Source organism: Temnothorax longispinosus, chromosome 3 (genome assembly GCF_030848805.1).
Source record: "Temnothorax longispinosus isolate EJ_2023e chromosome 3, Tlon_JGU_v1, whole genome shotgun sequence".
Classification (NCBI taxonomy): Eukaryota; Metazoa; Arthropoda; class Insecta; order Hymenoptera; family Formicidae; genus Temnothorax; species Temnothorax longispinosus.
In genome coordinates, this window is record NC_092360.1 from 20,277,923 (window position 1) to 20,291,185 (window position 13,263).

General features: G+C 32.3%; 1 protein-coding gene across 6 annotated transcripts in view; it reads right to left on the reverse strand.

The window, feature by feature from the left end:
- The window catches only part of Mtd (TLD domain-containing protein mustard), a 152,482-nt gene that overhangs the window by 88,292 nt on the left and 50,927 nt on the right, over positions 1-13,263 (reverse strand). The window lies entirely within an intron of this gene.

Consider the following 13,263-nt stretch of genomic DNA (forward strand, 5'->3'; position numbering starts at 1 on the left):
AGTAATAACTTGAGTTAATTAAGTGTAAAATAAACTGCTTAATAAATTCTTTTTAAACTACGACGGCCCAGACAATGTCGTCATGTGTGTAACTCATTATTTGAAAACACATGGTTAACTTCTGCATAACATCATCTATAAATTAATATAAATTTTAAAACAAAGAAACAATATGAGAAACTTGTTTATAGAACAATGTAGAAAGATATATAATTATCGGTCAGAGTCTGTGCTTAATCAAAAATATTTTGAAATATACTGTTTATTTTTATGATTAAACATAAAATGAACAAATGAATAGATTAACCAAGTAAATTAATTCCTGATAATATCTATAGATAGATATCAATCTTTTTTAACGTTTCTAATGTGATTATATACGACTCTTACTATTGTGTTTTTTTTTTTGTAATCTTTTTTAGATGGTCTTAAACTTGTATTGAGAGTTTTAAAATCACGTCGCAAACTTTAACGAGGTAATCTATAATTGAGTTAATCAATTTGATAGTAATCCATCCGAGAACGATAAACCGAGATAAAAAGATAACAACGATGAGCAACCACTAACAAGGTATATCGATAAGTTCGTTGAAATGATTGTTGCGTGGAGAAATATCACTGATTTCTGAAAAAAAAGCGATATGTGATTGCATCATTTACGATATCTTTAATACATAACAACTTAACAACTTTGCAAGTTTAAAGAGACATGCTTTCTCTCGGTTCAGTTTTAAATTGAGAGTACGACGGATAAATAGATATCACTGAAATAAACATATTTGCTATAATATGTTTACGATAACAACTTAAGATGCGCTGTCATCACATGTTAATTTTTTATTATCTCCAGGGGATGATAAGAATTGATAACAATGATGATAATTGCAAAACTCACGATGTATCTATATAAAAGTAAGACGAGCAGATAAACAATAATGTATAACTCATTCAAAAGACAAACAATTAAAGTGAAAAAGATTGTATTAAATGACACATCAAGTAATTGCGACATATACTGCCATTTGAAAGCATAGAAAATCGAGAAGAAAAATAGAAAAATATATTCCAAGAATCTCGATCGCATCCGGGTATCGACGTTCGAGTGCCCCGATATTTCTAGATATCGCGCGCTCAAGCAGCCACTTGAAATTGATTACGCAATTCGCGCGGTATCAGGCTGCCGTTTAATTCACGATCGGCCGCGAGATATTTTTTCCGGTGATCGCCATACATCTTGGCGCCTCGCGTGATCTTGACCCGATTCTGGACCAACAAAAGAATGACCACACCCGCTTGTTTGTCCAATATTTACTTACTTATTGTTAGATTTACTTGGGGCTGCTGCATCCAGCGATGCGACCCACGCCAATATAGTTCTCATGAGTTGTAAATAAATGAACGTGCACCTAAGCACGCACACACAAAAACACAAATATATTCCGCGTTTAAATAAATTTCCCTTTATTTTCCATCTTTATATACATCTCATCAAATGATTTTATTATTTTATTATTTAAGGTGGTCCTTTCGCGGACCCAGCTAATCAAGTAACAGTCCGTCATGAGGTAATTGAAAACAGACATATTGACAAACATTACACAACATCCCAATAATGATAATAATATAATATGATTTTACACGCACGATTTAATCGTATTTAATTATTTACTAATTAAAAAAATATCACAATAGTAGTGCGGTTGGACTCGATTTAGGTTAGGTCAGGCATGACAGTACGAGTAAAGCAATATGCGATTGGACCACTACTTATTTAACCTCATATATCAGAGCAAAACATTCGGCAAACCTTTATTTTCAAGGTATTTACGAAATCCGGAAACTTCAGGGAATATTTTAAGACATGAATAATGTATTCATCTGATCGCTAAGTACATGTATTATTCGTTGAAAACCTCGGACGTGGCGATTTGCATCATTCTATCTTTCTCGTTCATTAGATGTAAACAAGGATAGAATGACAATGGCACGCTCCGCGAACGCACATTTAGAATGACTTATTTCTTGTAAAGTGTCGGTAACCTCACTTGATTTTTCGTACACATGCCCCTTATTACTGTATATTTAACATATATCAAATTTAGGTACCTATTTAATACTTGTTCTCACGAAAGGACCACCTTAATGTTTTGATCTTTGTTTTGATATTTAAAGATATGCGATTTTCAAAATTGTGTATCGCTATTGCGATCTTCCTTAAGAATCGCATCAGTGAATGCGATATATGTCGCATTTCAATTTTTATCTTATATTTTGAATTGTCCGTAATTTTGTATCATAAACGCAATTTTAAATCGCATGTCATTGTATATGACAAATACTATTTTAAATTTCCCCCGTTATATATGTAATTTTAAATTTTAGGACTTTTGAAAATTTTATTATACATTTTGATCGTTTCAAATCGTAAAATTTAAAATCATATAATATAACGAAGGGAATTTAAAATAGTGTTTGCGATATAAAATAACACGTAATTCAAAATTACGTTTATGATACAAAATTATGATAAAAACTTTTACGAATTAATAAACAAATTTTAAACAGATTGGTTAAATCGTGTCTAGTGTTAAAATTAAGCGTATTTATTAATCGGAACCAAACATACGTTTATAACATTTAAATTATTTTGTTTTACCATTTTCTTATATAAATATTTAATGAATAAATACTTCATTACTATGCGATTTTGACCTATATTTGTAATTTTAAATCGCAGGCATTTGCATCCCGTGCAATTTTGCGATTAAAAATCAAATTGCATATGCGATGCAAGAAAAAAATGCAGTGTTAGTGATATACCGCAAAATCGCACATCCCTAACTAAAATCATATTATTTTGTTGATATTGCGCTATATATATTTTTTATTAAATCAATATTTCATTATTAAAAATTTAATGTAAATAAATATATCTTAGTATGTAATGTAAGTAAATATCTTATAATTTCTCTTAAGAAATTATACTGACTGTAATATGTAGATATTAATGTTGGTAGGTTTGGCTGATTTTACACTCTATACTTTACGCTCGTATCGTCAAGACACAGCATCCCCTTTTGTTTGCTTTTTGTTTTGTAAGAATTAAATTAAATAGGGCAAGAAAGAGAAATTACGGTAAAAGTACGGTTCCGCAAATTAACTGTTTTCCACTGGACTAATTAAAAAAAACTTTGATGTAACTTCTGTCGGATATCATGAGAAATAAACTTTAAGCAAACAACTTTTATTTATTAGATTAAATTGTCAATTGTACAGTGAAGAAACAATTTGCAAAGATCCTCTCGTGAAACCAAGAGTTCGCTGTACCTCCATTATATCGTATGCTGGTATTTTTTACTCAAGTTTTATAATTACGACTCGAATCTGTTTTCGAGAAAGAATCTAAAAGAGAAACTTTATTAATCGACTTTCGGTAGCAGTTTGCACATGCAGCGCTCGGAAATGCTTGCCGGGCGCAAGAGGGACATTATCTTGGACGGAACAAAGAGCGACGTTGTTTGCTGCAGAAATTTTCTCGACGAGCGAGAGTCAAGCCTTCACAAGAGCGGGACGGCGGAAGGGCTCTAATTGGCTGAATCGAATTAAGAGCCCGGGCTCGGTATTTTCATCGTTGCCAATTTCGTAATTGGATACGCGGCCAAATAGACCAATTGTTTGCACCGATGCTGGACATCCATCCGCCTCCCTCGTTAATCGAAGTCTCTTCGTTAGGAAAATGCGCGGACATATACGACGGAAACTTCGTCTCGACGAGCGAGCGACAGGGCCGGAAATGTCGTGGAAACGGGTGTAAGCGTCTCTCCTCGTGGCGGCCTTGCAGTTAGACAGCTGATCGCGCAGTGACATTCCCACGCCTGACAATCGATCGCCGCGCGCGCCGTGCGCGTGCGAAAGCGCGAGGTAAACTCGCGAAGACTTGAAAATTATTTTCAAACAAATTCCTCATTGAGAAACTCAGTTTATAAGTACATTGTTAAAGTCATATAGGGTTATATAAATTAAACTCAATTTTGAGTAATTTTTAACTTTTCCATAGATCGCCACTGCTCCTATTCAATATGTAGTTAATTTAACTAAAACACTGTTAATTTGACTAAAAACCAATGGAGTTAAAATAATCCTATTTTGTTTCAAACTAATAAATTTTGACGCACATGCATGGTAGTTAAAAATTACAAAATAAATCTAACTCATGGTATTGGTTTAAATGTCATCCTCTAACCTTTAACAGTGTAACCTTATTTAATTTGGTGTCGAGTTTTCTCCACGTAAAATATTATAATTAGTGTACACAGTATATTAATTAATGTTTTGTACACAAGAAATGCGCAGCGAGCGTTAGGTATACCTATAAATATACTGTTATAGATGTCTTATTTAAATCTAGGATAAAAATCCTTTCATAATTTATTGTGATTTTTAACGTTTATTATTAAATAGTTTGAAAATTCTTCCTAAGCCTATAAAGTATCAGAAATTAAAATTCCGTTAAAAATAAAATTTTCTTGAGATTAAGTAAATTACACAATTATGTAAAATATTTGATTTATGATAATTGCACAACCATTAAAAGATCATGTTAGATTTTAGAAAAATTAGTGATGACTCAAGTTTAATCAGGTCTAATAAAATCTAATAAAAAACTCAGATGTTATCTTTACTCAATGTACTCACTGAGACACTACTCGGAAAAGTGGTGGAATAATTTCGCACGTTAAAGAGCTAAACCTCATTAACCGAGTATACTTTATCAGACGTGTATTTGTCGTTGGATTTACATGTCGTGAAACAGGTTTACGGCATGGCTACCGAAATCATAAACGGGACTAACTCTCTTCTTTTGCGATATAATGAGCAAACCCGGTTCCTTTTCATTTAAACTAAGAACTTTTCATCGATATTGATATGAAATCGTTTAGAATCGAAACAATTATTTTGGTCCACATTCTTGATGGTTGTACTCTGAAGGTTTTTTAAAAGCGACAGTTATTGATCTATATAATATATTTGGATTGTAAGAAAGCGCTCTAGCATTTAGAAGAATTATAAATATCATAAAATAAACTAGCACGCTCGTATAAATATAACAATTGGTAAAGGAAGGTTAAACCTGTAGGTTAAGAATTTTATATAGTTAGTTAAGAATTATATTGCGATTATTCTATAGCTGAAGAAGACTCGGTGAAGTCGAAACGTTCCGTTGTTTACATATATGTGATTAATAAGTATATAAATTAACATCTATTATTGCTCGATTATTGGCTTTTCCTTTACCAATTGTTATAAGTATCATATTCTACACGAAATAAAATGTTGACAAATTACCCACATTTTCGCATTATAGACCATAAATTGAATAAAATTCCTCTTTCTTTATTCAAACTTTTCTTGTTTAATTACCATATCGGTGCAATCACCATATCGATCAAGAAGCACAAGCAACAGATGCGTCCTTGGTGAAGATTGATATCTGACCGAATTAAAAAAGCAATATATAAATCAGGTATGTCAGATTTCCTGGAAGCAACGGCGTCACGTGCCAATTTCAGCCGATTAGTCATGAGAATAATTCGGGCGTCGCGATAAGTCTCTTGTTTTTCCATTCGTAATACATTACGTTCGCGTTCTCCGTTCTAGAAATTGGAGCAGCGACTCGGAAAAGGCGAATTGTGCAGCTCTCCTACACGTGATCATCTGCGCAACGAACGCTCGAATACAAAAGGAGACGCCGTCAAAATCGTACAAAACGACGAAGACAAATTGATCATTTTGTTAACCCTTCCAACCACGCGAAATACAAACTTGGAAAAGAAGATTTAATGTAATATCTCGGGTAACTCGAATTAAACTCGTTGCACAATAAAAAAAATCGTGTGTACATAGCGGTCCATATGTTAAAATTTTCTTGTGTTATACCAATATTTAATTATTATTTCAATGTAAAATTAACATACAACAGCTATGTTATTATTTTCTTAACATTTTCATGTGTTACATTTATGTCAACGTGATAACTTAACACTTTATGTATGTCATTTAAAAATTAAATATTATTTTGAGTTCTTTTAACACAATTATTTAAAAAAATCAACACGTCTTAAAGTTATTTTAACACATAAATAAAAGTTGAAGTAAATTTTCAAATAATCGTAAACTTTGACATACAAAATAATTAAATTTACTAAAATTAAATGTTTCTAATTACACATAATTCAAGTAAAATAAACCATTAGTTTGTCATGTTCGCATAATATAAAGTAAAATAATTAATATCATGTGTTAATATAGCTTGAAAAATAAAGTCAAAAGAACAAATAGAAATGTAAAGTACAGTGTTAATTAACTAACATTTCTAATTTGTCAACATGTAACACACGATGAATAAATCATTTTAACTTAAAATTTAGAGTGTCGACTTTCTGCGACTTGTAAAGAATGTTAAAACTATACGTTTTATTTTTTACTGTGTGTACTTAAATTTGTTCAGACTGGACATTAAATTTAATATTTTCCAAAAAAAATTGAATTTACGATGAAACTTCCAGCAGTCATAGGAATTATCACAGATTTCAATAATAAAAAAAAACAAGTGCTATAAGCAAAATCACTACTTTTATCACGAATTTTGGACAAAGAATAGTATACAAATTCTTTTTTGGGTAATCATATAGAAAATAAATATTTTTGTGTTATCTGACGAATTATATCAAGAGATTAAAGAAATGCATTCCAGAGATAACGGAAAATGAGAGAAACGTAAAAATCGCGTCCTCCGTCATGATTATGCATATATAAAATGTCAGCCTGACGATATTATTGGGAAGACCTTCGTGAACTCAGACGGAATAAAAAAAAGCTCGGCGAAACTCGTAGCGTATCTGTCTGGTGCATCTCGTCGTAAAACGGCGATTTACGACCCGGTGGAATTATAAACTTCCATCTCGAAAATCCGCGCGAGCGTATGGAATCGGATAAATAGGATGCTTTTCCAACGGTTTTTGTGATTCTGCGAAATCTAGTGTTTGCGATCGGCGCGTTCGAATTTAATTATAATACTGATATAAACTTTATATTACATTAGTCATCGGGTATCCTTTTTCACCGATGCATATTCGGCGGAACGTTTTTGGAGATCACGTACCAACGTTACCGATAATTTAATTCTTTAATTTAACTCTCGCATATCTGCAACATCAAAATGAAAATAAAATTGGAATTGTATATCAATTTTAATCGTTAATATCGATACAGCAGAAGAAAGAGAGAGAGAGAGAAAGAGAGAAAAGACGAGATGCGATAGATCAATATACATTCAACAAAGCAATTATATTGATTGCAATCAATTAGAGTCGCGCGATTAAAAAACAGTCTCTATATACACGTTATACTCTGTATACACTAGAAAATCGCCGCCCGATAAAATGCTATCTGAAATTGTTTCGCCGATCAATCACTAAATTATTCGTCGCGCGCGGCATTAATAACTGTGCTTCAGTAATTCGAATAATCGAATATCTAAAATCCACTTTCAATGCAGTCATGCTCGCACGTAGCTGTTTAAGAAAAATCATTTACTACCTATACCATCGACTAAGTGTATTAATTACTATTGTACTGATTGTGTCTCAAAGAATAAAGTTACAAAAAAATAAGCAATATTATTTTACTCCCCGAGATCTCGTTCTCCTACTATTTAATAGATATCAGGTATATTTTTTGCCTGAAGATTATTGTATAAAAAGAATATTTCAAAGCTTATTACACGATAAAAAATTGAAAATTAATAATTCGTAAGATAAAAAATATGGCAAAGACAACGTATTGTGGCACGAGTTCAACACGAACATTCATCTTTAATAGATCGAAACGTTTATTTAGATTCATCACGCAAAATGACGCGTCATTCTGCTATGATATCACTACACATAATGGAAAGCCACTTGTAAATATCGGACCGACACTTATTCGAATGTTCCACTATAACAATAAGATGTTCCGCGAGTGACGCGCTCTTTGGAATGCACGAACGACAAAATCGTCGTCTTTACGGCGGCTATTTGTTCACCTTCGCGCGAACGTGATTTGTTGTCTACTTCCCTGAGATTTCGACTCTTCATTCAGATTATCAAGAGTCCTTGCGTAGTCGATAGCGAGATAAAGACAAAGAAGACGCGTCGCGAGCAGCAGCTTGAGAAAGCCTGCACCGAGCAGCGTCGTTTTCCGCCTGACATTCCACGCGACACCTGCTGAGGAATATTAATGGCGACCGGCGTCACAAAAGTATGAAAGGTGTACATTAATGTTGCATAATAAAAACATCCAGCAAGACCTTGTAATCGTTCTCAACATGATATTCGTTAGTGAATCTGCGAGCCAAATGATGGACAAATTAGAAAAAAAATGTTCCTACTCGTGATCAATTTTCATCAGGGTTATTACTTGTTGCTACAATTATATTAGCTATCGCATCGCAGACATTAATAAGTTTAATCTTAATGAAATCGATTGTCTTCAAGAGCGGTTTTACATACCGATTTATATTACGGTATTTTAGTGTTTCAATCATCTTCTATCAGCGAATTTTACAATTATATTTTTTAGTAATTTTATTATATATTTATTATATATATTTTAACAAGATATAGTTGTACATAATCGCAAAGTTTCTTATCACTGATAAGTTATAACATGGTCTTAAAATAGCAGGGACTCATCAGTGCGTCTTAATATAATACAATTCTTAGTAAATCCCTTTCTTAGAATTTAAAAACTCAATATAGTTATAATCTCAATATAGAATCTAGATGTTATCTCTCTTTTAATGATGACTACCTCAGCAATTCTTTTATTGCGCGTATATTACTGATAATTAATCTAACGGGAACAATTGCAAGCTCTCCAGCACGTTTTGCCTGGAGCAATATTTGAAAAGCAATATTTTTTTATTATGATTTATCACGCGCACTAATCGTAGAAAGTTACTAGACACCAATAGACTATTTTTACTCGCGTACGATTTGTGTCTCCAATTTATCTTACTTGTGTAATGAACCGACAATCCATTGGGGTAATACACTCAGAATTATTGCTGATTTCTCTCATTATGCTTGTCATGCACCAAAGAAAATTGGTATTTTATTTTAGAGTTTAAATTTCACAAAATTGCATTTAAAATTATGATTTTTTTCCAAATATTGAGTGGATCAGACATTTTTTATTTTAAAAACACTTCTTTTCGCATACAAACAGTAACGAATAAAACTTGAGAAATATTACGTACCAATCTATCAACTAATATAAACTTAATTAACCATTTTACCGAATTTGAAATTATATAAAAAGAATTATAAATAAATTGTCTATATACATATAATGGAAGATATATTTAAGAAAAAATTTCTAAATAACATAACCGAGACTTTTTAAAGACGTATTGTACGACATAGTGACCTCAAATTTTTATATAAGAAAAAATTTTTTTATTTCTCGCTTTGATGCCATCGCACTCGAGAAAAACATTATTTGACATGCATGTACCTGTCTATGGATTTCAATTTATGTCACCGCCTCTTCAAGCTCCCAATAGTAATATGTATGCTGATCACAGAATATTTCATAAAGTATTCTAACCACAGCCTATACCAGACGAATGCTTGGGCGTTCGTACTTTGCGTATAACTACAATCGAATCCTACCACATTAATTATTTATTATACTTTGCGCAATTGATGAACCGACTGCGTCAATTGTTTCACACGATTTTAATGCCGACATGATTTACTTCGATTGTATAATAAATACCTCGTTGGTCATTTTGTATTTCACGGATTTCGATTTCCAGCGTATTATAATTATACCGATCGGCAATGTGTTTCGTCACAAAATCGTAATTGCGATATCTTACTTTCTAAGCCACGGTGAAATTATCCTCGCGCAAACTTAAAGAACGTTAGAACAGAGATTAGTTAGTAAGGTCGAGCCTATATAAAGACCGAAACAGGCAATAAATAAACCTTTCTTTTTAGCTTTCTAAATACAATACATAAAAGTTGAATGTTTTCAGTTTTCGAGGCATATAATATACAAAAAAGCAATATTATGCTTGTCAAAACTGAAGTAAGTCCTCTTTCAAGAATGCCGAGTTATCAGAAGTTTTTCAGTAATCAATGAAAAGAGGCTAATACACAGTAAAAAATTTTGTGTTAAAAATGTAACATACTTATGTGTTAATTTAACTAATTTTGATCATGTTATCTGATTTTTTTTGTGTTAAATTCATATTTAAATAAATCAAATGTTAAAATAACACATTTTACATTTAATCGTAAGATTAACATAAAAATAATGTAGTTTTGTTAAAAAAATATCCTTTTCATTTATATTTAACATATACAAATGTCTGTTGTACATAAAATTTTCGTTCACATATCATCAAACTTTTCTTTATTTTGTGTTAAATTATGAACATAATATTTGTGTCGTAATTTGACACATTCATTATGTTAAATTAACACAAAAATTTGAGTGGACCGTTTGGGACATGTGATTTACGTTATATTTAACACAAATTTTTTTATACTGTGTATAATTATTTTCTTTTAACTAATTAAATTCTTATATGTTTTAAAAACCAGCAGTTTTCAATTAATTTGTCGTTTAAATTACAGATATTTGATCAAATGACAATAAATAACATAATAGGCAAATATTTTTCTTTAGGAAAGTTAACACAGTATCCGGCACAAACACTATATCATCAGGAAAACGTAATAAGCGTACCGCATATTGCACATACCATCGCATGAGGTACCATTACAATCTAAACTCGAGTTAATTATTGTGCTACGAACTAATTAAAACATAATTCAAATTGACCGTTATAATTACTCGTACCGTACAGTAAACTTTCGCCAACGACTTTTCACGCACGCAGCAAGATAGCCCGACAAGAATACCCAATTTTGGTCCAATTAATGACACGCTGATGGGAATTTGATTAGTAATTAAATGTTATTTGCAACAATTATAAACGCTGGATTTCAAGGAGAAATCACATCTGTCGCAACGATCTTTTTTCCCAACCGCTCTGTTAATTAATTAAACACAAATCGAACGTCGTCGCGCGCTAATTGTTGAATAAATTTATACCTTTATTATATCTTTAACATGCAGATCAAATTAAATAAATATTTGAACTCAACGGCTGTTACGTAATAATAATCAACAATAGTATCTCGCTGTCGATATCGCTAAGCTATAATCATACAAGGATTATAAAATCCTCATGCAACTATAAGCTTTCATAATTTCCATGTACCTATATGATAAAATTAATCTGTAATAAATATTAGAATTTACTGAAGTTTAGTATAAAGAGTGACCTATTTATAAAAATTTTCCTAACAGATGAAAAAAAATAGACCGATCTCTTGGTTATCGTGTTCACCAGATTTGACGTTATTGGCTTTCTTTACTCCTGTAAAGTTAGTCCCCCATTATTTAAAAAATTAACTTTTTTTAAAGTTCTGTGTAGATTTCCGATAATTTCAGAATTCTCGACAGTTTTAAGAAGCATTATAAAGGCATGAAAATGCGATTCAAAGATATGGGACGGGAGGCTAACTTCACGCAGCCCCCTATTTTCGATAAACAATCATTTTTTATTAGCGCTCTGGATAGATTGTGTATAGTTCTAGAGTTCTCAATACATTTCAAAAATAGTTCCGCTCGAGAAAGTAAAAAAACCGAGGTTGAATACCCAAAAGTGCTGAAATATACATTTCTCGTTTTAAAATAGTCTACAACATACTTGAAGACGATTAAGGCATGAAATATTAAACTTCAGAGACTTATAGACTGTAACGAATAACGCGAATTGATTCCAATTGCGAGTCGATCGCGGATATCGTTCGATAGAATGGAACTTTACAACTAGCCGATGGCGATGCTCTTTTGCTTTCCTTTCAAGGTTGACGGCAGGTACTTGCCTGAATTGATTATCGCTCGATGCGCTTCGTTGAGTGTGAAGAAGATTGGCAGATAGAATTTGCATTAGTATGCAACGGGAATTCTCTCCTTTCCTCCGACGATAACGGGGAATAGGAGCGATAACGCAAAATTTCGAAATACTCGATTATACAGAGATTGTAGAATTTACGGCCCAAGAGACATGCTATAAGACATTTAAGAAATTTCAAAAAAGAAGCACATGGAAAATGTAAAATCTTTGAATTAATTCCTCCCTGAGCAATATAAATCAATAAATTAATTATTTATTTTATATATCAGTTATTTAGTTATTTGCTAAAGAATATCATAATACTAAAGCAAATCAACCTATTTTTTATTAGTCGCGCAAAATAAACACATTAGTTCAAGTTTCATACACTAAAATTTTGTATTTGCATTTTAGATTACGTCGTACGAAAATTAGATGCATTACTATATTATTTCCCAGAATCTCGCGACGTCGCTTGAAAAGTATCTAACTTTTCCCGATTAAGACCCTGATTAAAACGCAAAATACAGTAGTTCATCAGGTCCAATTAGTCGCTAATTGAGAAAATTCTCGAGTAGTCTTGCACAAGATGTCATTCTGTCGATAACGTACAAAAAAAAGTATTCACAAAACCAGCGAGATGACGTCGAAAGGAAAGTTTGAGATGTCGGCGGGATAAGATCGCTTTTAGTGAAATACAGGCGACACTTCACAGCGCACTTCTCCGATAACGAGACGTCAAGAGGAGCGTGCATGAATTATGGAGTAATTAAGCATATAAACATCATTTTCGGGTCAAGGCCTCCCTTATCATTCAACGTTCGGCTCGCGATTTGCAGTGCGTTACTTTTCCACCGCCGCGTTTGCAAAAAAAGAAATGCCACGCGCGGTCTAAAAGCTCCTACGAGAGCCGGGAAATGCACGTACGCAGGAAAATGCATATTAACTATATGTCACATGTTCGTATTATGCATTATTATTCATTTTTCAAAACGACACGCTTAATTCTTTTACTGACTTCATCAGGCTTGCGATTATGACATAATTTGTAATTTAACAGAATAATATGCATGAGTTATACATATACGTGACGTAATGTGTATAAACAATTTGTAAGTTAAAATAGATTAATGAATATTGATAAAATCAATTATTCAATGTGAATATAAAAAATTAATGCAGTGGCATAATCATGATCGATGTTGGGTAAAACTTGATGCGCGTTAATGCGATATTAATTTCAC